Here is a 6,259-nt window from a genome sequence, read left to right as displayed (position 1 = left end):
CCAGCGCGGGGCCGCGATTGCGGACGGGTTGCGGGGGCGCGGCAGCGGAGGAGCAGCCCCGGCCCCCTGAGGAGCCTCAGCGTGCCCCGACGGCGGCTCAGACCCTGCCGGGCTCAGCTTTCCGCCGGCCAGGTGCGCTGCAACGGGATGGTGCAACTCCTCAGCAACGGGGAGGGATCGCCCGGTCCTGCCGGGACACGCCGCAGAGGGCAGTTCTGCCTGCTCCGGGGAGCTCCCCCGGATGGAAGGGCAGGGGAGATGGCCACGCCGCCCGTACGGGCCCCGGCGGGTACCCCGCTTTGGTCGGAGGCCGCGGGGTACGAGGGTGGTGCCAGAGAGCGCTGTGGCGACGTGCGTGGCGACTGCCCCCGGGAGCAGCTCCTGCCCAGGGAAACCAGGGGCTCAGGGCGGTGAAGCCTTTTCCTCTGTCGTTCTCAAGGCAAGCGGCATCGCAGCTCCTGTACAGTTCTGGCACGGCGGATCAAGTCGTGCGTTTACAGCCGGCTCGTTTGGCTGTCGCAGCCTTCCCCCCATGAGCTGGTGATTTTGGCCCTTTTGACAATCCCTCTGGTTTCACGGTGAAATCTGTATTCTAAAATCTCTGTTTTCAATGCATAATTCTCCAACGCAAATCTTTTTCATCACACAGGGTAAACAAAACTAACTTTCTGCAGGGAAAGCCTGTAATACGCTTGATTCTTTAAGACCTCAGTTGTTCATTTCCAACTTCACTGGGATGCTGCTTCTTGAAATTCTTACAAGATCACACAATTATGGAATTTACTGAGTTAGAGGGTGATGCCATTTAGGTTTTGCCTTTTTTTTTCCTCTTCTATGTTCTCTGTATTCTTCATACATATATCCGTAACTGTGTCACCTATTGTATTAGTAGCTAGTACTTTTCCATGGCCTTTCCCTAAGCAGAAAGACAAAACAAATTCCAGAGCTCCAAGCCCCAGGGGGTACAAGGCCCCAGTGATTCTGGTTCTTGGTTCTTCCTGGGAACCAAGGCCGAGAACAACTCTTTGAGATACATTCTTGTGGACAAAGTGCAACTAGTGCTGAAGGGTGGCCTCCAGAGAAGGGGCTTGACCTAGAGCAGGAATTGCATCACCACTTGTCCTCCTAATTGGTGCTTTTTATCAATTATGCTAATAAAAATGTACTTACCCCTGGAGGGGGTGAGCTTTTGTGGACATGTTTCCATAACTGCCCCTGAAGGCCTTCATTAAAGATCCTCTTCTATATTACCTCCTTACTAAAATTATCTCGACTTTCATTTCCAGGTTGGGAAAAAGGCAACAAGGAGACCCATCAAGATCATCGAGTCCAACTCCTGGCCCTGTGCAAGATACCCCAAAAATCACATCATGTGCCTGAGAGCATTGTCCAAATGCTTCTTGAACTGATGAAGGCTCGGTACTGTGACCTTGGGGTGCCTGTTCCAGTGCCCAGCAACCCTCTGTGTGAAAAACCTTTTCTTCATATCTAACAGAAACCTCTCCTAACTCAGCTTCATGTCGTTTCCTCAAGTTCTTGCACTGGTCACAAGAGATGTGTACTTGCTCCTTGTGAGGATGTTGAGGACAGTCATGAGGTCTCGCCTCTGTCTTCTCCCTTTCTTCTCAGCTGCTCCTAATAATGGTTCTCCTCAATGCCTTTCACCATTCTCATTGCCCTGCTTTGGGCATTTTCTAAGAGGTTTATATCTTTCTTATATTGCAGTGACCCAAATATCACACAATATTCGAGGTGAAGCTGCCCCATTGCAGAGCAGAGTGGGACAATCCCCTCCCTTGCCTGGCCGGTGATGCTGTAATGCCCTGGACATGGTTGGCTCTCCTGGCTGCCAGGGCACTGCTGACTCACATTCAACTTTCCACTGACCAGGACCCGCAGGTCCCTTTCTGTGGTGCTGCTCTCCAGCCTCTTGTTCTCCAGGCTGTCTGTACATCCAGGATTGCCCCATCCTAGGTGCAGAATCTGGCATTTACCTTTGTTAAACTTCATACAGTTGGGGATTACCCATCTCTCTTAATTTGTCAATGTCCCTCTGCAGGGCCTCTTTACCCTCAAAGGAGTTGACAGCTCCTCCCAGTTTGGTGTGTTTGGTCAATTTACTTAACATGTCCTTAAGTCCCATGTCCAAGTCTTTAATGAAGACATTGAAAAGAACTGGGCCAAGGATGGAGCCTTGTGGAACCCTACTAGTGACAAGTTGCCAGTCTGATGTCACCCCATTCACTGTAACTTTTTGCGTCTGACCTGTGAGCAAGCCGTTCACCCATCATGTCACCTGGTTGTTCAGCTGTGTGTTGGATGTTTCTATGAAGGTGCATGTGTTTCTTCATCACCATTCCTTATGCTGGTGCAGGTTCACAGCTTGCGCTACTGTTTATTAACACAAACACATTTGTTTGGCAGGAAGGGAGCAGATGTGTTTCACTGCTGCTGGGGCTCCTGTCAGCCACTGACTTGTCCCCATAGTGCCTGGTGTCCTCTTCCTGCCCTACTGTGGTTTGGTGCAGCCTGGTTCCCCTTGTGGGTGCTGCCACCAAATTGCAGCATGACACATGATGGCTGGAGTAATTTTCACTCTCTCTGGTCCAAGATTTCAAAATTAACATTCACTGATGGCGGAGACTGCCATTTAAGGGGTTAAAATGTCGAATTAATCCCTCCAGTTTTTAAAAGCAGTAGCTGAAATTTGCTATGTGAATCTGGTATCAGGAAACAACTAATATAATTGTGCCCTATTAGTCAGAGGTTTAGAGCACCTGGTTTTCTTTGTGCGTTTGTCTTCTGACTTTTGATGCATTGAGTAAAACATTTGTGAAGTGGAGGTCTGGGGTGTTTGTCCTCAGCAGTGGCTGCATATGATCTGTACTCAGCTTCTGAGGAGTGAGTTTGGTCCTCACACAGGGAGTTTGCTTTGTGACCTCTGCTTAGCCTGGAGCAGAAGGATTCAACGGCATAAGATTTCTTTGTGCAGTTTTCCTTTCAGGTCTTAGTTTACTGCAACTCCTTAGAAAAACATTTATACTTTAGTACAAAAATCCAGGACGTTTCTGAAATCACTTCACAGCGGAGCACGCCAAACAGAGTTCTGGCTCCGCTGGCTGCTCGTCTTTCAGTGAAACTTAATCATCTGTCCTATGCAATTTCTTTCTCAGTGCCAGCTTGGCTTTTGAGATGCAGCCCTTGTCTTTGTGAGAATGATTTTTGCATGGGCACCTGTTCCTTTACTTGTGATTTGTTCTGTTCTGGCTTATGCACTTTTTTCTTCTTTCTTCCATCTTATTGTCTCATCCTATGTCTCTCTCTGTCTAGGAGCATGAGATTCCCCAAATTATTGCTACAGCAGACTGCATTATGTATAGTAACCCCTTTAAAGGTGAAACTGTACCCCAAAAGTATTTTTAGTTCCCACTATGTCTTCTGTGTTACTGGCTAACTAACCCTGTTTTATTTATTCGTTTATGAAGCTGCTTGTCATTAATTGCTACTGTAGAGCTATTACTTTTTATTTTTCTCTTTCTTGGCTAATACATTCCCTAAAACACCTGTTTTCCAGTCACAGTTCCCATTCCACCCTCTTTCTTGCCTGCTGGCAGCATCTGGTCTGACAACATGCACCAGTTGGTCAGGTTCCTGTGTTGTGTTGCCCAGGCTCTTGGCATTTGTATACTCCCATTCCAGTTGCTTGTCCCTGGCCCTTCTGTTGTCTTGGTACTGGTTAAGCACAGTCTTTTCATGAAATGTCACCTTCCAGATGACATTGGTGTTGTTATCTACAGGAAGATACTGGGGTGCTTTGAAGCAAGGTGACCTCTCAGGGCTCCTCCCAGCACACTGTTGCTGTACTCATCTCTCTGGCAATCCTTTTGTTTCCTGCCTGCTGTCTGCCCAGCCCTTTTGCTAATCTCAATGTGAGTGTTTTTCTGTCATTTTTATATTAGTTCTGGTGATTTCCCACCGTGTGTCCTTTTGTTCCACTTACTGTAAGAGGACAGTTCTGAAACAACTACCATTCTTTTTGCCAAGGAGCTCACACCCCCACCCCGCTCCCTACACTGCAAGAGACTCATATGTCCTCTTATTTCCTCCATTTTTCTGAAGCTTCCTTCTTTCACCCATTGATCCCCTTCCTTACAAACAAACAACCTGTGACTTTGCGGTATGTCTAGACTTCTCAGTATGTCCAGATTTTTTCTGCCATTTCTGCATTTCCTGTCCTGCTCTATTCTGCTACAGAAAGGTCTTCACCCCAATACTGCCTTGCAACTGTTATCCTTTCCTGCACAGACCGTTGGCCTCTGACAAGTATCCCCACCTGTATCACTCTTCCCCAGTTTCCTTCCAGAGTATCAGCTTCTTACAACTGAAATTGGATAATCAGTTGTATCATTTTTTTAATGTATTAATATTTACCACTTTTTTTTTTTTTAATGTCTCTAAGATAACTGCTGTTCCTAACCAACTTTCATCAGTGGAGAAAATACCCCCTAAAATACCCAAATTGCTTTTTGATACTGTGCAACTGTGTGTGACATTCAAGCAGTGCTGTTCTACCTTGCAGCAAGGAATGCCTGACCAGTAAGCCCAACTATGTTCTGAAGTCAATGACACTGCACTTAGAGCTGTCTAAATTTAATCCTGCAAAGCTGATTCTGTTCACATCCAGAGCTGCAGCTGTTACCAGCAGCGAGGGAGTCACTGCAGATGAAAATGCAGGGCTGGAATTCCCCTGCCAGTTACCGAAACGACTCTCCCTGGCTGACCTGGTTGCAGTAGTGTTGCAGGCTATCCCAGCAGAGAAGTCATCTGACAGGGACTGCACTCCTCGGCACAATGGCACACAAGGCGATGCCCATGTTTGGAGAGGCTGCAAAGCTACTGCCCCACAGAAGTCTCTAAAGAGCCTCTAAACATAATCAAGCTATGCCAAGTGTCAAAAGGCATTGTGCTGCTTTAGTAAAATACATATAAAGGATTTTTTATTCTTTTCTACATAAAGATATTGTATTTTACTTTAAGAGTTTAGATCTGGTAATTCGTCATGATGAGAGAGGGGTCCACATTGGGTCAAGAATGACAGCAGGTAAATCTGCCAGCACGGCCAAGGATGCCTCTTGATTTTCAAATTGTGAAATTTTTCTTTAAAGGGATTTGTACTTTAACTACATTTGTTCAAATAGCATGAGGCAGAACCATGTTTTCAGTGAACTGAGAAAAAATTCTAGTCGATGAGTGTCCCTGCACTGCCAAAAATCACCTCTTCAGGTGTGGCAGTAGAACTGGTTGGGGAATTGCTGTGGCCTGGCTCCCCAACACGTGCTATCGGGAAAGGAACTTCCTGAACTAGTTTCACCACCGCAAATGGATATGTTGAACCACAGCCTCACTTAAAGTGATGCAACATTTTCACGTGGAGTACAACCTAGAGGACTGTTGTTCCTGGTCTAAGTAAAGGTTTGGAGTGCTGAGAGAGCAGCAAGCTCAGCTACTGAAACGAAAAAGGGGCTTGTGAAGTCCTGATACACACATAAACCAGCATATTTCATAAGCAGCTCTTTCAGACACAAGAGGCAGATAGCAAGGGATAATTATCACCGTTAAGGAAAGTGTAGGTATTTGGCTCAAGCTTCCATCTAGAGATGTAACAAATCTTTTTACAGCTTCCTCCAAAGGCACATGGTGCAGCTTTGCTGTCGCGCATAGAGCTGGTACAGAAAACTTGTATAACCAACACTGCTTGCGTAAGATTAATTCCACATCATTCTCCTGGCCACGGGCTGGCTTTGGCTTCGTGTCCCCAATACTTGTACAACTTGATTGCTGTTGCAGAAGGGCAATGGATGCTAAACAGGTGCATCTGGCGCTGCGGAAAGGTTGAAAGGAACTGTGCTACCCGAACTTAAGAGAAGCGACAAGTTCTTCAGCTGAAAAGAGTTTGTTTTAAGCACGGGAAAAGCTGCAAAGGAAAGTTCTCAGGCGGGACTGAAATTAACCAGCACCGAGCTTGTGAAAACGAGCGAAGGCAAAGGCTCAGGCCGGACTCCGGTGACGCCCAGCGGGGACAGGGGTCTGTGGAGAGCGGGGGCACCGCCCCGCTGCTCACAGCCGCGACTGCGGCCCGAGTTTTATCGGGTGAAAGGCTGGACTCGACGATCTCAGACAGAGGTTTTTTCCGGCCTAATTCATTCTGTGCCTCCGTGAGTGCTGAGGCACCGCCTGCCCTGTCTCCCCTGCCAGCGCT

The sequence above is a fragment of the Sylvia atricapilla genome, chromosome 1 (genome assembly GCF_009819655.1).
Source record: "Sylvia atricapilla isolate bSylAtr1 chromosome 1, bSylAtr1.pri, whole genome shotgun sequence".
Taxonomy (NCBI): Eukaryota; Metazoa; Chordata; class Aves; order Passeriformes; family Sylviidae; genus Sylvia; species Sylvia atricapilla.
The sequence above is the reverse complement of the archived record's forward strand: the minus strand, read 5'-3'. Positions refer to the sequence as shown.